At 41.0% G+C, this 21,688-nt stretch overlaps 1 long non-coding RNA gene across 1 annotated transcript in view; it reads right to left on the bottom strand.

Annotated features, from left to right (window-relative positions):
* LOC134299290 (uncharacterized) overlaps positions 1-21,688 on the bottom strand; it is a 79,032-nt gene that overhangs the window by 18,899 nt on the left and 38,445 nt on the right. Inside the window, exon 2 of the long non-coding RNA XR_010006476.1 lies at positions 8,930-9,560. This is a non-coding gene — a long non-coding RNA (uncharacterized LOC134299290). The remainder of the gene's footprint in view (positions 1-8,929; positions 9,561-21,688) is intronic.

The following is a 21,688-nucleotide window of genomic DNA, read 5'->3' as shown; positions in this document are numbered from 1 at the left end:
TAATAGTTTTCTCAAGATGTACTGATTTAATCTCCCATCTCTCAATTCTCAGGGTTCCTTGAACATTTGGTCCTAAGGTGATTACAGCAAATGAAAGGGAAAACAGGATTTTAAACCAAACTAAAATAATCTTGGAGCACCCGGTGGCGCAATGGGTTGAACCACTGAGCTGCTGAACTTACTGACCGAAAGGTTGGTGGTTTGAATCTGGGGAGTGGGGTGAGCTCCTGCGATTAGCCCTAGCTTCTGCCAACCTAGCAGTTCGAAAACATGTAAAAGTAGATAATGGGTCCTGCTCTGGTGGGAAGCTAACGGTGCTCCATGCAGTCTTGCCGGCCACATCACCTTGGAGATGTCTATGGACAACGCCGGCTCTTCAGCTTAGAAATGGAGATGAGCACCACCCCCCAGTCGGACACAACTATCAGGAGAAAACCTTTACCTTTACCTAAAATAATCTTTGGTCCCTTCCACACAACTGTATAAAATCCACATTGAACTGGATTATAGGGCAGTGTGGAATCAGATAACCCAGTTCAATGCAGATATTGTGGGATTTTCTGCCTTGATAGTCTGGATTATGTGGCTGTATGGAAAGGGCCTCGATTAGAAAAGCTATCATGATTTAAAGAAACAAAGGCTATCCAAACTACTATGGTCTTAGAATCATAGAATTATAGAACTGGAAGAAACCCAAAGGCCATCCAGTCCAACCCCTTGTCATGCAAGAATACATAATCAAAGAACTCTTGACAGATGGCCATCCAGTTTCTGTTGAAAACCCTCCATTGAAGGAGACTTATCACATTCCGAAGCAGCAGCACATTCAGACATTCTTCCTAATGTTTAGGTGAAATATTCCTCTAGAGTTTAAATCCATTGCTCTGTGTCCTAGTCTTTGGAATAGTTTGACACAAGCTGGTTCCATCTTCCATATTTATGTGCTCTATATCTCAGTCATGTGGCATTCCTTCAAATGTTTAAATGTGGCTCTCATGCTGTCACTTCTCCATCTCTCTTCCAGGCCTAAACCACTCTTCATAGGCCATTACTTCCAGGCCCTTTCCCATTTTGATCCCTTTCCTCTGGACCAGTTCCAGGAACTCAAGAGGAACAGGAGGATGGAGCCAGACAGTAGGCATCTCCGCAAGGCACTCGCAGCGGACTGACTGGGATTGGATAAACAAATGAGGATCTTTGTAGTTTGGCATCACTTTGGCTTTTGCATCACATACTACCCAGCCCTATCTGGACTTGGTGGCAATCCTCACTATTGCTAGAAGAGAAATGGACTTTCCAGCAAGAATACATATATCATTGAGAGCTATCCCTGTATAGAATAACATGGTTTTGAACTCAAAATCAAGACCCATTCGCTTTGTAAAAGACACACTTCTGATAGAGAGGAGAACAACTAGAATGTCTCAGTTGATGTGGATGAGCATACCAGCATACATCCTTACTCTGTTCGGAAGTAAATATCAGAGCTGTCATGATCAGTTGAGCTCCTGCACTCATCAGAATACTTGTGACTCCAAGTTTGCCTGAAAACAGTGTTTACAGTGGAGCCATGAGCTGAAATGAATTCAGTGGAGCAATTGATGAATGAAGACTTTAATTGCCAATTAAAATTGGCCTTTCAACAGGCACACACAGGAAAATTTATGTCTTACAATGTATAATTACCTGTGACAGAGCAGAAAATTACAGAATACTTAAGCAATATGGCTTTTCTTACCAGGTATCCCCTGGGAGTCAGCATGATGTAGAGATGTGTGCATTGAACTAGGATACTGGGAGATTCTAGAGCTGTAGCTATGTTAAATCCCAGGTGGCATTGGGGGTTGTGTGGTGGAGATTGGGGTGTGGAGGGATCAGTGTGTTGTTTTTGCTTTCGCATTGATGTGGCATTGGGGGTTGTGTGGTGGAGATTGGGGTGTGGAGGGATCGGTGTGTTGTTTTTGCTTTCGCATTGATGTGGCATTGGGGGTTGTGTGGTGGAGATTGGGGTGTGGAGGGATCGGTGTGTTGTTTTTGCTTTCGCATTGATGTGGCATTGGGGGTTGTGTGGTGGAGATTGGGGTGTGGAGGGATCGGTGTGTTGTTTTTGCTTTCGCATTGATGTGGCATTGGGGGTTGTGTGGTGGAGATTGGGGTGTGGAGGGATCGGTGTGTTGTTTTTGCTTTCGCATTGATGTGGCATTGGGGGTTGTGTGGTGGAGATTGGGGTGTGGAGGGATCGGTGTGTTGTTTTTGCTTTCGCATTGATGTGGCATTGGGGGTTGTGTGGTGGAGATTGGGGTGTGGAGGGATCGGTGTGTTGTTTTTGCTTTCGCATTGATGTGGCATTGGGGGTTGTGTGGTGGAGATTGGGGTGTGGAGGGATCGGTGTGTTGTTTTTGCTTTCGCATTGATGTGGCATTGGGGGTTGTGTGGTGGAGATTGGGGTGTGGAGGGATCGGTGTGTTGTTTTTGCTTTCGCATTGATGTGGCATTGGGGGTTGTGTGGTGGAGATTGGGGTGTGGAGGGATCGGTGTGTTGTTTTTGCTTTCGCATTGATGTGGCATTGGGGGTTGTGTGGTGGAGATTGGGGTGTGGAGGGATCGGTGTGTTGTTTTTGCTTTCGCATTGATGTGGCATTGGGGGTTGTGTGGTAGAGATTGGGGTGTGGAGGGATCGGTGTGTTGTTTTTGCTTTCGCATTGATGTGGCATTGGGGGTTGTGTGGTGGAGATTGGGGTGTGGAGGGATCGGTGTGTTGTTTTTGCTTTCGCATTGATGTGGCATTGGGAGTTGGGGTGCAGATTGGGGTGTGGAGGGATGGGTGTGTTGTTTTGCGGTGTGTGCTGTGGAATGCATTTAATTTTGTTGTGCAATAGCACAATAGCATAATAAAGCTAATCTATTATATTCTATCAGGGTTCAAATCCCATTGAGATCCACTGAGTAACCTTGGGCAAGTCAACTTTGGAGGAAGGTAAGGCAAATCCCCTTTGAGCAAATCTTACCAAGGAAACCCCATGTGAGGTTCATCTCAGAATTGGAAAATATATATTTTTCAGACTCTCTGACTCCATGAAAAGAAGAACATTTACCATGAAACAGAGTTCAGTACATTTTACATACTTTGCATAAGAGTCCTCTCCCAGGCTCTTAACTGTATGTTAAGCAAAGGTTAGGATGTTGGCATTTACATTCACAGTCCTGCTTCCTATCATGCCTGCTCTCAAAAACCCAGACATTCATATCTCTCTTCGGAGCATTTTTATGTTGGTGCAAACACAACATGGGGGAGATCAGAATTTTGTTGATTTCAAATGCAGATTTGAAGAGGACGTGGGATCCAGAAACCAAAGGACGTCAATCATTAAGTAGAGGCAGTTGCGCCCGTCAATCATCCCGATAGCTCTTGACTTTGTGACAAGCGGAGAGAAAAGAATTCCTGATGAGATGTTTGCAAGCGAGGGTTGCGGGTGGCACTTTGGGAGAAGGTGCTCCCTTTTTCTCTGCTTCAACAGCTCCGTCTCCTGCTGTCTCTTTGGCATCTCAAACGGAGGATCTTGTTTTGGAGAGAAAAAAAACCACTCAGGGATCACATCTCAAAGGCATAAGTTAGAAAATATGATTTAAACATTAGTTTCTGGTTATTCCGTCTTCTGTTTCCAATGTCTTGCTTTGTTTAAAGTCTTTTCAAAAGATATCGCAACTGCTTAAGACTCAGAGAAGCTACCTTTTGAACTGCAACTTCCAGGATTCTTCAGTGGCCCTGTTGGCTTCAGAATTCTTGGAAGTGTAGTCCAAAAAGTTAGTTTTTCCATACTCTGGGATAAAGGACTAAGCTCTTTTCTTTTGCTAGAGTTAGAAGTTCAGAACCCCCATTAAAATTGGAAAACCACTAATTTCAAAATGCTAATTTTTACTTTTCTAGTAATTTCTAGGTCTTCCCATGGAAGTTGACCATAGAATTGAAGTGTAAAGGCCTACTAAAGGCACTCCTAGAGAGACACAAAAATCCATGTGAAAATTTTGTGCAGAATAAATCCTAAGCTGGAAATATTCTCATTGTTCAGGATTCTCATCAGCGACTCAAAGGTGAACTTATCACAGCTTCCTTTGTAAAATGGTTCAGAATAAGTTTGCTATTACTTTCCTCTGAGGCTGAGAGAATGTGACTTGGCCAAGGTTTCATGGACAAGTGAGGATTCAAACCCTGGTTTCCAGAGTTGTATCCCAACACTCAAACCACCATTACACGACTCTGGATCCCCATATAAGTAAATGATAGACACAGTCCTTCAAATAGTCACAATCTTTTAAATCAATGCAGACATGGACCAACAAGGGAGTTGTATGGTTCCTGTGGTTATTCTGGTGGCAATGGTTTGGAGAAACTGAAGTCTCACATCACCTTTCAAAGGCAGTTCCTCATAGAGTTCCTTACAGTAGTCCAAATGGGCAATAGTTTATATGTGTCCCTGCGGCCAGATCCAACCTCTCCAGGAATGGGCACAGCTTTTCTCCCAGTGGTCCCAGCCAGTGTAACCAGTGTGTAAAGAATTATGGAAGTTGAAGTCCAGCCACATCAAGATGGAGGCATGATTCTGACCTCTTGATATAGCACCAGTATTAGCTTCTGGTTTCTTAGCTTTCTGGAACTTTGTATCAACACGAAGGCAATATTAATTCTTGTGTTTCTACCATCTGGGTTTGTAAAACCATTGAACCACTTGTAACTCTATCTTGTTCTGACTTTTGCATCCAAATGATATGGCAGATTATGAAACTTTTTTAATACTGTCTAATGTCAAAAAGTAGTAAGACCAGCACTGAAAATGTCTTCAGACAGTACAGATCAGAACGGTTAAAAAGTGAACTGCCCAGGTCCCTGCATCTTTAAACAAGAGGTCCTGCAAAATATTTGAAAAGGGGATTTGCAGAGCTTTGGGAAGAAAAAGTATCAGTGCTAAGGATTAAGCTCAAAGACATTGCACAAACAAAACGTTGAAGTACAAAGTACTTCCACTGTTTTATGTTTCTTTGGCTTTCTTTATGGTGGGCTAAAGTTTGCAAGATGTGATGGTTCGAGCACTGGACTACAACGCTGGAAACTCAGGTTCAAATATTCACTTGTCCATGGACACCACTGGGTAATTTTGGACAACTCACACACACTCAGCTTCAGAAGAAGGCAAAGACATACTCTCTCTTAAACAAATGTTGCCAAGAAAACTCTGTTGGTTACCATAGGTTGGGAACACTTTGAAGGCACACAAGAGCTTGAAAGCATTACTTTCTTGGGCGATGGTTTCCGGAATCCTCCAGCTGAGAGAACTGGCTTTTGGATGAGGGAAATTTTGAGTCAGGGCCCCATTTGGTTGAAGGTTGTGGAGGCAGAGTTGAATGTGTTGTGCATTGTGAAAAACTCCACCTGACATATAGCACACATTTAAGAAAAGCTCCATCATTTGGAGGACAACTGGGAGAAGCTCATCAATAACTGCCCAAGATAAAGACCACAGAAGAGAGCATTAGGCCAAAGTTTCAGGTATATTTACAAAGATGGAGGGTTCACATGCCAGCTGGTTTCCATGCAATTACTCCCTTTTGCAGACTCATAAAATCGATAGCAGATTCAATGGTGCTGGAATGCCTGATGTTGTATTTTAACGTAAATAAATATGCAGAGAACCTTTCTGAAGAGAGATGGGTGTTGGAGGGAGAGTCATTTGCATAAAGGGATGCAGTCCTTGAGGACATTGAAGGCCACTCCATTCTTTTTCAAGCAGAGAGAAAAACAGCCCTTGACTTGAATAATTCAAGATGCCCTTCTGAGTGGAGAATAAAGATGCAATCCTATACACCATAAGTGGATAACGTATGGTACTGGAGATTGATATGACAGGCAACCAGATTTTCCTAAATCAAACATTTTCTTCCGTGTGTGTGTGTGTGTGTGTGTGTGTGTGATGGAATCCTGGCGACCTACAAAACAACAAAACTAAACACCCCACAACCTCGAAAACTGACAGCACAACCCCTCATCCACGCCTCTAGGTTGATACAACAAAAAGAAAAATAAAGTCCTAATTAGAGGGAGAGGAATAACTGTTTTTATCCAATTGCTGCCAGTTACAAGGCTAAGCTCTGCCCACTTGGTCTCCTAGCAACCCACTCAGCCCGGGGAACAGGCAGAGTTAGGCCTCACTTAGACCTATTCCGCACTGCCTATAAAATACAGATTATCTGATTTTAACTGGATTATATGGCAGTGCAGACTCAAGGCCCTTCCACACAGCTATATAACCCATTTAGAATCTTATATTATCTGCTTTGAACTGGTCTATCTTGACTCCACACTGCCATATAATCCACTTCAGTGTGCATTTTATACAGCTGTGTAGAAGGGGCCTCATATAATCCAGTTCTAAGATACTATATTTCCCATACCACCATACTTCACCACAGCAACGCATGGCCGGGCACAGCTAGTGTGTGTGTGTGTGTGTGTGTGTGTATATATATATATATATATATATATATATATATATATATATATATATATAGATGGATAGTCTTTCCTGGAAGTCTTCATGATTTGCCTTTAAAGCGCTTTTTAACATCAATATAAAAAAATAAAATGTGTTTGTGCATGCATCACAGGAGAGTCTAAAGTACAGAAAACTGGTGCCCATCCCCACCGCACATGCTTCGTTTGGAACATGTCCCATTGAAGACTTACATACCCTTCAGCAGTCCCAATTGGGCAAGGACAGTCATCATTAATCCTCTACCATCTCACTTTTTCATCTGCTTTTAAAATGTCCCAGTTTTCTTTGCCTCCTCCCACTTCCTTTTCCCCTTCCATTTGCTGGAAAATTTGTTGCACGGTAGTTTCCACTCAATTTACTCAGTAGTCAAGAGAACTGGGCAAAATCTTGCCCTTCCCAGTAGGCTCAAGCAAAAGCAAACTGCTACAGACTCTCCACATTTCCTCCTCCTCCTGGATAAAGTTTACCATCTTGGAAGGCAATGCCAATGTATTCTTCCTTGCTAATAACACCTGTGATCTTGACCACACTTTTCTAGGGGTGGACACAAGCACCCCAGTCTTCCCCTGTGAAATGTTAGAGAGCATGTACTTTTATGCCTTGCAAAGCTACTCTCCTCTAAGCACTTTCACAGAATCTGAAAACCATTTTCCTCCCTTTAGGACCTTCATGAATTATACCAATCCTTCTTGAAACTAGAAGTAACTAAAAACAATAATTAAAGGTGCATTTACTATAGACTGAATGCAGTTTGACATCACTTTAGTTGATAATTATTCAGTGCCGTGGAGTGCTGGGAGTTGGCTTTGAGACACCAGAACTCTTTTACAGAAAAGGCTAACACTTTTACAGAAAATATCTTGTCAAACTACAACTTCCATGATTCTCATGAGCCATGGCAATTAAAATGATATCAAACTGTGTTATTTCTACAGTGTAGATGCATCCTTAGTCAAATGCTATCTTTTTTTAGAAAAATGTGCATTAGTGTCCTAATAGATCACAATAAGCAGTGTTAAGAACACTCAGTTGCAAAAAACTCATTCTACTGTTATGTTTAAGGTAGCTGTAATGTAAATAATTACTTTAGCAAAAGAGAATGAGGTCATCACAAGGTGGATTTTGTTGGTTTAACCAGAATGAACATGGTATATTAGCAAGGGTTGGTGAGTTCCATATCAGTTTGGTGGTGAAATCATTCTGGTTTAAATGAGCTCTCCAAGGTGCTGAGACCTGCTCATAAAACAGGAGGTGGTGCAGTGGGTTAAACCCTTGTGCTGGCAAGACTGCTGACTTGAAGATTGGGTTGCTGACTTGAAGGTTTCCGGTTCAAATCTAACCTGGGGGAGTGCAGATGAGCTCCCTCTATCAGCTCCAGCTTCATGCCGGGAATAAGAGAAACCTCCCACAAGAATGATAAAAACATCAAAACATCTGGGCGTCCTTGCAGACAACCAATCCTTTTCAAGTTGGTCTTGACACGAAAAAAAAACCCATTCTGTTTTTTTTTTATATAAGCATTGTATATAACTTATTTAATACATGCAATTTTACTTTTTGGTAATGCATAGCATCAATATTCAATTGCAGGATGCCAACTGCATTCAAAGTATCCTTACTTCATGGGGATTGTGGGAAAGGCAAACAAATTCAATGATACACCATTAGCTGCACAAAATCAGTTGTTCAGAGGGAGTGGTCTAGCACAACTCCAGCATGGCTATATGCATGTACATTTATCCCACACAAGCATAATATGGAAGAAGTATTGGCAACCATGTCACATTCAGAGGATACCTTATGTCCCAGGGTCTCACAGAGGACACATAGACTAATATGAAGTTTTTAAAGTGTCAGGAAGTCTTCTGCTGTTTCTCATTGATTTCTTAAAAGCACTAAATAATACAAGACGACCTTAGAACAGTGGTTCTCAACCTGTGGGTCCCCAGGAATTTTGGCCTACAACTCCCAGAAATCCCAGCCAGTTTACCATCTGTTAGGATTTCTGGGAGTTGAAGGCCAAAACATCTGGGGACCCACAGGTTGAGAACCACTGCCTTAGAACCTCCTTAAAAATCAAATCATTGCTTAAGGAAGATTCCATAAGCATCTCAATTTAACCTTTTCTTGTGCCCTCCAAAAAGGCCAACCTTGGGATTCTGGATGTGTTGAGAGCCACATAAAGCTCTCCTAGGGACCTCAGGTGATCCCAAGACTATATTCACATAAGAAAATCTCAACTGGCTTCAGTACTTTGAATAGATTTCTTTAAAGTTCAAACTAATGTCAAAAGAAGATTCACTTCCCTGGATGGGAGCCTCCAACTGCTATTGCTAGAAAAATACGTCTAAACATCTTCTTATTATACCCAACAGCCTCACCTCATAAAAGACTCATTCATCTTGCTGTATAGCATCTCTTTATAGACCATTGAATGGTCTATATTCTTCCCACCTTGAATTCATGTTGTCATTTTCATTCCAATGATGTGATGAATCGGCTCCCTTTAAAGTTCCAGTCTTTCATCCTGTTCCATAATCTTCAACCATCTGTTGTCATCTGCAACACAGATAAGAATGGCTCTTCTTCATTCAAGTTAATGGCTCTTCTTCATTCAAGCCATTAACTAACCAATCTGTTGCATAGAGTTGGTTCCAGGAACGACTCTTTCATGAAAACTAGGCTGAAATGACTCTATAAATAATTTCTTTCTAGATGTAAAGAGACCATGATTTGATGCTAGGATGGTGTCATGAACCCTTAGAAGAAACAAACACAATCAGATAGGAGTGGCATCTGTTTCAGGTCTATTCCAAGCTTTAGAGGAGCTATCCAGAGTGCTGAAACAAAACCCTAAAACAGGTAACAGACTGTCTTCTTTAAAGTTCATGCCAAAAGCCAGTCAAGTTAGGCACCTTGGATATAAAGTCCTGTCTTTAAACCAAAGTGGATTAACTGTTCTGATAGACATGTAAGAGAGGTTACCACCATCAAGCAGTTGAATAGTAGGATCTGTGGACAAAATAAAATAAAGAAAAATGAGAGAGAGAGAGAGAGAGCAGGTATGAACCTAACTGAGATCCTAGTTATAGCAATATAGCATTTAGATTACGAGAAGTAATTTTACTTTCACATTTTCCTCAAGATTTAAAACTCAAAATGAATTGATTTATGAAGAACTTCATTGACAGTGGTACAGATATAGGCAATCGAAAGAAAGGTTTAGATTAGACAGTAAAATATTGGATTTGAAAGAGAACAGTCTGAATTTGAAAAGGAATTATCTACCAATGAAAAACACTTTATTGGAATGAATATATATATATATATATATATATATATATATATATATATATATAATTACTGAAGATGGAATCAGACTGATAAAGGAATGTATGCTTAAATAGGCACAAAATGTCAGACACAACATAAAATTAGATAAATGCAGAAAATATGGACTATTGCCTTATAGTGTTCTGACTTTAGAGAGAGAAATTACAAAATGATGAACAGGTGGTGCCTGACTCCAGCAAAAGCTCTTTAATTGTAGGTGAACTATAAATCCCAGCAATTACAACTCCCAAATGTCAAGGTCTATGTTCCCCAAACTCCACCAGTGTTCACATTTGGGAACATTGAGTATTTGTACCAAGTTTGATCCAGATTCATCATTGTTTGAGTCCACACTACTCTCTCCATGTAGGTGAACTACAATTCTAAAACCTAAGGTCAATGCCCACCAGTAATACCCTTCTAGTATTTTCTATTGGTCATTTTCTGTTGGTCTGTGTGCCAAGATTGGTTCATTTCCATCGTAGGTATAGTTCAGAATGCTCTTTGATTGTAGTTGAACTATAAATCCGAGCAACTACAATTCCCAAATGACAAAATCAATCCCTTTCTAATCCCACCAGTATTCAAATTTGGGCATATCGGGTATTTGTGCCAAATTTGGGTCCAGTGAATGAAAATACATCCTGTATATCAGATATTTACATTACAATTGATAACAATAGCAAAATTACAGTTATGAAGTAGCAACATAAATAATACAGTTCCTCACCACAGCATGAGGAACTTTATTAAGGGATCGTGGCATTAGGAAGGTTGAGAACCACTGCTATATGAACAACATTAGAAGAAGTCACACCTTCCATAAACAGAAGACTGGGTTGTAAAAGTGTTTAGAATTGCAGAAATAGATAAATTGGTAATATCGAACAAAGGGAAAAAACACAAAAACTTTATCAAAGTCTGGAAACCATTTCTCAATTTTGTAAAAAGAAAGAAAGAAGCGAAAATGGTTATATAAGGCTTCATAATTTAATCTGTGAGACATTGTATGGAATGTATAAATAACTATTATCATGCCAGAAGGAAGAATGGAAAAAATGCTTTAATAGAAAGGAAGAGCAGAACAGTACATGACTGTCACTAATCCAAAGTACAGGAAGTACAATAGGATGCAAGGGAGGAAAGAATGGCGTAGTTAAATAATAGTAATAATACCAGGTGGTCCCGGTGGTGATGGGCACACTGGGTGCCGTGCCAAAAGATCTCAGCTGGCATTTGGAAACAATAGACATTGACAAAATCACGATCTGCCAACTGCAAAAGGCCACCCTACTGGGATCTGCACGCATCATCCAAAAATACATCACACAGTCCTAGACACTTGGGAAGTGTTCGACTTTTGATTTTGTGAAACGAAATCCAGCATATCTATCTTGTCTGCTGTGTCATAATAAAATAATAATAATAATAATAATAATAATAATAATAATAATAATAATGATACCCTAAGCCATCAAAGCCAAAATTGAAAAGTCGACAACAGATCCCAAATGTAGACTCTGCAAGGAAGCAGATGAAACAATAGATCACGTCCTCAGCTGCTGCAAGAAGATCACACAGACAGACTACAAGCAGAGGCATAACACCATTGCTCAGATGATTCATTGGAACTTGGGCCACAAATACCATCTGCCTGTGACAAAGAACTGGTGGGATCACAAGCTGGAAAAAGTTACACAGAATAAACATGTCAAGCTACTCTGGGACTTCCGAATTCAGACAGACAGGGTTTGGAGCACAATACTCCTGACCTCACAATCGTGTTAAAAAACAAAGTATGGATTGTTGATGTTGCAATCCCAGGGGACAGCAGGATTGAAGAAAAACAACTAGAAAAGCTGACATGATATGAGGATTTAAAGATCAAATTGCAAAGACTCTGGCACAAGCCAGTCAAGGTGGTCCCAGTGGTGATAGGCACACTGGGTGCAGTGCCTAAAGGCCTTGGCCTGCACTTAAACACAATCAGCGCTGACAAAATTACCATCTGCCAGCTGCAGAAGGCCACCTGACTGGGATCTGCACGCAATATTCACTGATACATCACACAGTCCTAGACACTTGGGAAGTGTCTGACGTGTGATCCAATACAACAGCCAGCAGAGTGTCTGCTGTGGACTCATCTTGTTGTGTTTCAAATAATAATAATAATAATAATAATAATAATAATAATAATAATAATAATATACTTTATTTATGTTCTGCTCTATCTCCCTGAGGAGACCTCAGGGCAGATTACAGAACACATATATGGCAAATACTCAATGCCGTTATGCAGTTAACAAGGACAGACAATACATAGACAGAGGTAAAAGCTTTTCCCATCTTTTCCATTTCCGGCATCTGGATGTTGTGCTCAACTCTGGCCAGGGGAGGTGCTGCCACTCTGTCTTTCATGTTGAGGAACTTAGTCATCCTTAAACATCGTCCAGATCTAATTGTCTTATGGTCGCCTTTTTTAAAATAACAGCGCTGCAATCCCAGGGGACAGCAGGACTGAAGAAAAACAACTGGAAAAGCTGACACAATATGAGGATTTAAAGATCGAATTGCAAAGACACTGGCACAAGTGTGTTGTCGATAACTTCCTCACTTTTTTAAAGCGGTACCTATTTATCTACTCAAATTTCTGCTTTCGATCTGCTAGATGGGTAGGGAGCTGGTGCTGATGGCGAGTGCTCACCCCGATCCGGGCTTGAACTGCCAACCTTTTGATTGGCAGGATTTTCTGCAGCTAGCGGTTTAACCCACTGAGCTAAGCCCAGCCCCTAAGTACAGTTATTATATAGATGTTAGGAAATATTGCACTTGCTCATGTATATATACATCCGCATAGATTTGCATTGTTGTTCTTTTTGATAAATATGCAAATTTAAAAAAAACAGAAAAGAAGATCTGCCCAAGATGTTCAACCTGTTTGGGGGAAAGAAAGAGCAAGTTAAGACCTATATGAAATGCCAAGTCTCAACTAGAAGAGAACAATGTAATGGTAGCCAATGGTTACATATCTGTCAATGATTTGTTGGGTCTGCTCTGCTTGAAACTGGTAATTGGACTTAGACCTATTGGGATAATGTTTACTATCTTACATAGCTCTTTTAAAATTTGGACCAAATCCCACAGCAGATTCACTTCTCCCACTCCTGACATGGAAGCTATCAGCTGCCACTAAAAAAACCATTGAGCCATGTAAAAAAATTATGCAAAAATATAACATTGTAATGCAAGTGTATAGATGGAGTGTGCATGTGCCTGCAATGCTGATGTATTATATCTCTTGCTTCAGGAAATAAACAGTAGGCAAATGCTACATTATGCCACTTATTCAGCAGTACAGGCTTTTTCATCCAAGGCTTGATCTATTCTGTAAAGTCTTAGCTTCAGCAACACGACACCACTAAATGCTGGATCTTATTTTAAATTCATTAGCTCCATTGATTTCTCTTTCCTCTCCGTTTGCATAATTCTTTGCATTAACTCGCTCCGCTTACAATTACATTTAAACTCAGTTTATCCATTTTGAAGACACTTCATTTTGAAGTGTCTTTGTTAGACCTAAATCTCCCAGTGATCCCACGTCTCTGCTTTTTCTTCATATCCCAGCTAAACTCTTTCATTCCAGATGCTAATCTTGTTTTTGAATTTCATATCTCCGTATTTATTTCTTTATTTGTTGGCTTTGTTCATTTTATCTGACTACTCCATATGCCTAGGAGGTGCTCCTTCTATTGATCTAACTTACTCCCCTCCCCACATTTTTAAAATATACATTATTGAAAGCCCATCACCTTCATTTTGTTTTCCCTTGTGATCTCTCTTAGTTTTTCCTGATTGACATCTGAGCTGTTATTGCTTTTCTCACTGGCGCGTTTTGTTAAATTCCAAGCCTGTAGGAACGTTCTGAAAATCATTGGAAACTCTAGTCACAACTGCCTGTAACAACTTATAGTCTGATCCAGTTGTGGGATCTCTCAGCTTCCAGATATATTGGACTTCTTGCACAATCTCAAACAATTGACCTTCTGCAATGGCAGTTTCAAAAATCTGGAGGGCAAAAAGTTTCCCACTTCTGATGTAATGATTTCAATTTATAGCCAGACATGCATCTTCACATCTTATAAATCATCAAACCTGTCTCCAGTCTCATTATCGAGAGACTGGCAGGATAGACATTTTTAAAAATACATAAATAAATAATTTTTTTCTGTAAACAGAAACACTGTTTCCCACTGTCTCCAGCATTAATGTCCAGAATATTTCACTACCTTGTTTCTTCCAACAGTAAACCCTCCTTCTTGTATCTGCATAAGGGATTCTGGATCTGGTAATCCTAAGTGCAGGTTCCACTCCACTTTCTAAAGCCCCATCTACACTGCCATATAAAATCCAGATTATTTACTTTGAACTGGATTATATGGCAGTGTAGACTCATAATATACAATTCAAAGCGGAATGTGGATTATCTGCATTGATCAGATTCATAGAATCATAGAGTTGGAAGAGACCTCACGGGCCATCCAGTCCAACCCTCTGCCAAGAAGCAGGAAAATCACATTCAAAACACCCCCCAACAGATGGCCATCCAGCCTCTGCTTAAAAGCCTCCAAAGAAGGAGCCTCCACCACACTCCGGGGCATAGATAATCTGGATTATATGGGTAAAGGGGCCTAAATCTGGAGGTTCATCTTCTGGTGGTTCTTCCTTGAATGAATCTGGCCCTCTTTCACCTCTTTATCTCTTTTATTTAGCTCTTCTACATGTTGTTTACATCTTCTTTTTATTTCAACTTCTTTTTATTTCAACCTGATCATGTAATACACTCCTCTTCCAATTGAAAAGCATCCCCACTCTTGGTTTAAATTTCTATTTGATTTCTCAGATTTTGTGGTAAAGGTCACAGGTGTGCTAAGTCTGCAAGACTTGAGCAAGGTGGTTGATAATAGAGTGACCTGGACATCTGTCATTAATATGATCACCATAACTTAATATTGCTCCTTAAACTTCCCATTCTATCCCTTTCTGTGTTCATTGTTCTACCAGTTAACTATTAAGGTCCTTATCTTGAAACCACTGGAAGCATACCATACAATTGGACTCTCTGGTCGACCAAGAGAGACCTACAAACACTCTGTGCATTTGTTGGCCTTCAAACCACCAGCCCTTGTGACCCCTCAACCTCTACTTCTCTGCATGATGTCTATCTCAAGAATGATTGATTTATGGCATGATTTATGACTTCATCTATAACTTGATCTGGAACTAAATATATGACCTGTTGTGATTCAATTAAAACATGGGTTATATTGTGCTTATACCATCCCATTATAAATAAATCTAATCAGTTGTGTAGGCATTAAGATTGTGTCCAATTATTCAACCTGTCAACTCCACAACTTGCCTACCTGTCTTAGCAGAACCATGGACTAAACTGCAACTTCATGTGCAAGAGAGCAAATGACAGGCATCCTTTTGGTGACATTATCAGGTGTAAGTTGCACTAGACATGCAGAATGACTTTCTCATACAATTTGGAACAGACGTATCCTTATGCAGAACCATTACAGGTGCATAAGAATACATCTTGAATGGTGTGCTATTAAGCATTGTAAATTATCTATTGTGCTATAAGGTGACAGCAATGCTCCTACATTGAGCTATGGTATTATTCAGCATAAATATTGTGTATTGCTAGGGTAGCATAATCAGTGGATGTTGCTGATATAATGTAGGATCTCAGCCTATAGATGTGTATAATACCAGCAAGATTCCAGTAACAGCAAAAAAAAAAAAAAGAAGAGAAAATGTGTCCAAAATATGTTACAGCTTGAGAGGAAATGCACATAAATAAAACCACAGTTCCATTCTGGAGAAAACGGGGGCATTGTAAAATTGTGTATTCAGGGTAAACCTTGTCCTGTTTTGTGTCACAGCTTTTGTTGGGGGCCCCAATCCATTTTTGGGAGCCTCCCGAAATTGGGAGGGTAGTTGTTAGTTTTTAATTTGGACCCATTATGGGGGGGGGGGCTTCCCACCCAGTCCCCCTTTCCCGGCACATGCTTTAAGGAGGCTTCTTACCTGCAGTTTCTTCTCTATAGTAAAAGGTGTTCAGCTGCAGGCATGGGCAGGTGAGTGTGCTTTCAAGGCCTCCCAACACACCATGTCACACACACACTCTCCTTGGAAAGAGTGTGTGTGTGGCATGGCATGCAGGCAGGCCCAGAGCGTGCCTGCAGCTGAGCGCCTCTTACTCTAGGCTCTGGGTTTGCTGCCACGCAACGCCACACATGCACTCTCCTTAGAAAGAGAGTATGTGTGTGGTGTGCAGGCGTGGAAAGCACACGCAACTACCAGTGCCTTCAGCTGAGCACCTCTTACTGTAGAGTAAGAGGTGTTCATCTACAAGTATTGGCTAACGCACACGCTTTCTGGGCCTGCACGCCACACACACTTTCCAAGGCAAGGGGGAAAGTTCTGGAAGGCGCTTGGCTGCAGACAAGAGCAGGCTTTCATGTCAAGCACATTTTCATGCGGGGTGGGGGCTTCTTGTTTTGTGCTCCCAAAGAAAAGGAAGCCATGAAAGAAATGGTAGGAATGGTAGGAACAAATTCTGCGCACAACTCTATTTTTATAGAATCATGACAATGCTAAAGTTTCAGTAGGATTTTGAGGAACACGAAAGAAAGAAGACTAACAGATTTCCAACACCAAAGGTTACAATGGTGTAGGAAAAGACTGCAGTAGAGATGACAGGGGAAGTCGCAATGAGGAAAATATCCCTGCACCAAATAACTACATTTAAATGAAACTTTACTGTAGAATATTCAATGGAAAATTGGAATTGTGGAATGTTAATATCCGCTCTAAGGTAAATATGCAGAGCCACCGAGGTGGGCTTGGATACACAGGCAAGATTTAAAACTGTCGTCATGCATTAAAAAGGTATGTTTGACCTCATCCTTCCAGTTAATCTTCATTTAAGTTTTATGGCTCTCTCCTGGCCTGGCTCTGACATTCGAGCTAGTAATGTACAGCCGATCGTGGGCTGAATTAATGAGGGAACTTCTTGCTCAGAGAAGGCCACAAATTGCTGGTCCAATCTCCCCTCCCAAAAAGTGTAAAGAAGGAAAGAAAGAAAGAAAGAAAGAAAGAAAGAAAGAAAGAAAGAAAGAAAGAAAGAAAGAAAGAAAGAAAGAAAGAGAAGGCAGTAACATAATTTTAGGTAATAGCGTTTCTAATGGAAAGCTGTTTCTTGACTTTGGGAGCTGATTGCATTCACCTAACAGCCCTTCCGCAAAGGGCATTAATAAAACTATTAGATCACATATGACCTTCTCTTTGATGTTGAGGGGAAAGAAGAAATTTTGTCGGTAAATGCCAATTGCATCAAAGCAAGGTTCACAGATGTTCATTCCTTACCTGCCCAAAATGTATCTTGATGAGACCCTTTTCCTCAAAGATGACTGATGAGGGATTCAAAACTGGACTCCTTTTATTTCACATCTTGTGCATTAGCTCCCGGTCCCCTTTTGCTCTTATAGCCTCTACTGCAGACAAAGCCCTATTTTCCCAATCATTTCCCCACCAGAAATTTCCAGGTGTGGATTAGTTGCTTTTCTATGGCTTTCATTCCCATGGAGTGTTAAATCTGCTCTGGGCTTTTGGTCTGAATTTTAGAGGAGCTACTACTGTCGAATACAATCAGCACGTTGGATGGCTCCTATAAATATAGAACCACAGAGTGTTCACCAGCACCACTGACATAGACAGACTCATAAGGTTGGAAGAGGCTACAATAGCCATTTAGTCTAATCCCCTGCCATACAGGAAACAAAGCAGTCTTGACAGATGGCCATGCATCCTCTGTTTAAAAATCTCCAAAGAAGGAAGCTACACCACAATCTAATGGAACATTTTCTTTGTTTGAACAGCTCTCAGCATCAAGATGTTCTTCCTAATGTTTTGTTTATGTAGAATATATTTTTTTCCTGGAGTTTGAATCTGTTGCTCTGTGTCCCAGTTGCTAGAGCAGCAGGAAACAAGTTGGTGCCATCTTCAATATGGCATCCTTCCAAATATTTAAACATGACTATCATCATGCCCTCTTTTAACCTTCTCTTCTCCAGGGTAAACATACCCAGATTTGTGGTTTCCAAACCTTTCCCCCCTTTGTCCATCCTCTTCTGCACTCATTCCAGCTTGTCAGAATTCTTGATTTATGGTTCCCTGAACATGACATAGTATTCCAGAGAACGTCTCACTGAAGAGAATCGATAATACTAATAATAATTTTATTCTTTTACCCTGCCACCATCTCTCCGAAGGGACTCGGGGCTGCTTACATATGCTCACAAGACATAAATACAAAACATCAATTAAAGCAAAACACAATTAAAATAAAACATATCAATATAAAAGAGCAGCGCTGAGACTCAATCAAACCAAGCTCAGCAAAACCAATAGCCAGTAGTACAATGAGCATGACCAGGCTATAAAAGGGCCAGGTATGGGATAGTGCAAGCAGTGTACCATAGGGCCAGAGTATTGGATGAAGTGCAGAAAACAAAACATTATCAGAGAACCTAGGGACTGTGCATTTATAACTACGGACAAAGCGTTCTCAAATGATACCTGAAACATCCAGGTTTTCTAATCCCTACGAAAGGAGGACAGTGTGGGGGCTTGCCTAATCTGAGGGCTGGGCTGTGGCACAGCTGGTTAGTAGCCAGCTGCAATAAATCACTACTGACCGAGAGGTCATGAGTTCGTAGCCTGGGTCAGGGTAAGCCCCCAACCATTAAATAGCCCAGCTTGCTGTTTACCTAAGCAACCCAAAAGACAGTTGCATCTGTCAACTAGGAAATTTAGGTATGCTTTATGCGGGGAGGCTAATTTAACTAATTTACAACACCATAAAACTGCCAGCAACACATGGAAAGGGAGGAGGAGGTACAGCACTCAATGTCACTCATGGACGGTGAAGCAACAGCTCCCCCTGTGGCTGAAATCAAGCATACCCTCAGGAAGCTGGAAATGTTAAATTGCCTCTGGGTGTGTTTATACTGTATGTTGTTTGTCTCATAGCATTGAATGTTTGCCATATATATGTGCATTGTAATCCGCCCTGAGTCCCCTTCGGGGTGAGAAGGGCGGAATATAAATACTGTAAATAAATAAATACATAAACTCCAAAGTCAGGGGACCACCACCGAAAAGGCCCTCTCGCTCATCCCCACCAACCATGCTTGTGATGGTGGTGGGAGCAAGAGGAGAGCCTCCCGGGTGGATCTTAGAGCCCGTGCTGGTTCATATGGGGAGATGCAGTCCCAAAGATAGGCAGGACCCGAACTGTTTAAAGTGGTACTCTTAATTCCATTGATCTATTCTAGACATTATATTTCTATTCATGTAGGCCAGAATCGCCTTGTCTTTTTTAGGCATCACACTGTTCAGTCATGTTTTACTTAGAGTCTACTAAAAATCCCAGATATTTTCCACTTGTACTGTTGTCACCCATTCTGTAGGTATGCATTTCATTTCTTCTGCCTCACGTTTCTATCTGTTGACATTTGTTTTGTTGGTTTTGACCCACCTCTCCAATCTGTGGTGTAATTTCCACTCTTTAATTTACACTTTGGGGTCCCCAGCAGTCATAGCTAACATGGCCAATGCTGACAGATTGTGGGAGGTGAGATCTAGAATACCTGGCAGAAGTCAGGTTCAGAAAGTGCAAGTCTGATGCTTTCCAGATTTTCTTGGACTGCAAGTCCCACATCAGGGCAAAATTGCTCTAATCCAAGTCTGTAATTATAGTTCTGGTCACTAGAGCAACACAAGAAGGAATAATTGTTTCTGAACAGGATCATATTAGCCATTTCTCATATTCGTATCCCAACTCAGGATTGGAAAGCAAACATTAGGCCATTTTATGCTCACAGTTTTGTCAGGCTATCCTAAGAGATGGTGATTTGCCCAAGACCACCCATAAAAACTCAATATCTTGAGCAATGCTTATGAGCCTAGCTTGATCTGCTCCAGGTCTAATACTGTGGTGATTTTTCCAGGGTTTTTGATGGGACTATAAACCATTTTTTTCTTCCATCTGCTACTTTTTTGTCTGGTGTCAGCTGGTGTTCCTTCTTAATGCCTTAATCGCTTCTCATTGCTGTTTTGGTGTCTTTGAAGCAGAATATAATTTATAAGGAGACAGAATGAGAGACAGAATCTGGATTCAATTCCTGAAATCCCCAGGCAGGGGCAGGGAAACATTCCTGTCTAATACCCAGCAAACCCAAAGTACAGTAGGACTGGAGAAACTGGATCCTCATCTTGTTTAATGTCCATGTGAGTGTGGTCAGAAAGGACAAGCTCATTCCAGAGTTACTCAGGGTAACAGCTTCTCAATGTGTTGCTGGACTCCAGTTCTCATCATTGATGGTCACTGGCTAACTGTGGGTGATGGCAAGTAGAATAAAATATTCTGGAAGATTATGCCTTCTTATCTATAGTTCAGATTATACAATTCCAGGTGGAGCAGTGGTTCCCCTTGCTTGAAGACAAGGATGGACATCTGTAGTGGTGAGAATTTTGCCTCCCTATGGCTTACTATATCACAATTATCAGAAAGTTGGTAGTGAATATAACTAGGAATGACCAGAACCCTAACTCTGGTTTGTATTTTTCTTTTTTCTAGCTGATCTTTAGCTGATTTTTGCAGTGGGGTGGATAAACACAATTCACTCAACTGTGATTTGCTGTTTTCAAAGCATTTCTTTAATGAAAACAAAAACATTTTGGAGAAACAGGGTGGTTGGGTGTGTCAAAGGGGTTTCCAAAGCACAGAAGGCATTGGAGATCCAGTGCAACTTTCTTTCCACCCACACTTGTTCAAAGTGAATTTCCTTATATTTCTATCCATATACAGGCAGTCCACAAGTTACAAACAAGAAAGGTTCTGTAGATTTGTTCTTAATTTGTATGTAAGTCGAAACAGGTACATTTTCAAAGTGTAACTCCAGCTAACAATATATATTTTCTAGTTTTGGATAGCATAGGAAAGGCTTGGGACCCCTGTGGTGTTTGTTTTGCTGCCTGTGCCCCTGTTCAGAGGATTTCACCACACTTTCTCTCCATGTGATAATTGGATATTTGACTTGTTGTGGAAACAAGAATTAGTGAGAAAGCTTCAAGGAAGACACCTTTTCCCCATTATAATGACTCTTTCAGGGATTTATTTCCCTTCCAAGGAGTAGATTTCTCTCACTTCTATTCTATCCCATCATCTTAGGTAAGATGCCATGGCAGATGAGTCACTGAGCCAAATGCAAGCCACCAACTACTTATTTTGGTCTGCCACGTGTTTGCTGCATTTCCTTACCCAAGAGTTTTACTGCAGTCTTCCTGCTGGACTGCTAGATGGATTAAGCTCTGTGAGTCACAAACTGGTCTTTGCGGCAGTCATTTGTCACCTCATTCCTGCCATGCTTTTCTCTGAAGGCGCATCTATTTGTCCTGCCACATCCACGTGGAATCAATTTGCAAGGCACGCAAAGTGGTTAGAGAGGCTACATGACCTGGCTAATATGGCAGACTTTGTGGCCTTCAGGAATGCAAGTATTAAGTAAAAACATTCGTTGGCAAGCTCATCTCCCTTCGATGGAAGCCACCAAGGACTATAGCCCAGGGTGGCTGTTGACAACTCTCCTCCCAGGAGTTCTGATCAACCACAAAGCGGTCAACCAGGAGGTTTCTCCTTTCATGTCTAAACCCCACATAGTTTGACCAACTAA

The sequence above is a fragment of the Anolis carolinensis genome, chromosome 5, assembly GCF_035594765.1.
Source record: "Anolis carolinensis isolate JA03-04 chromosome 5, rAnoCar3.1.pri, whole genome shotgun sequence".
NCBI classification, from domain to species: Eukaryota; Metazoa; Chordata; class Lepidosauria; order Squamata; family Dactyloidae; genus Anolis; species Anolis carolinensis.
Note: the sequence above shows the minus strand (reverse complement) of the source record. Positions and strands in the feature narration are given on the sequence as shown.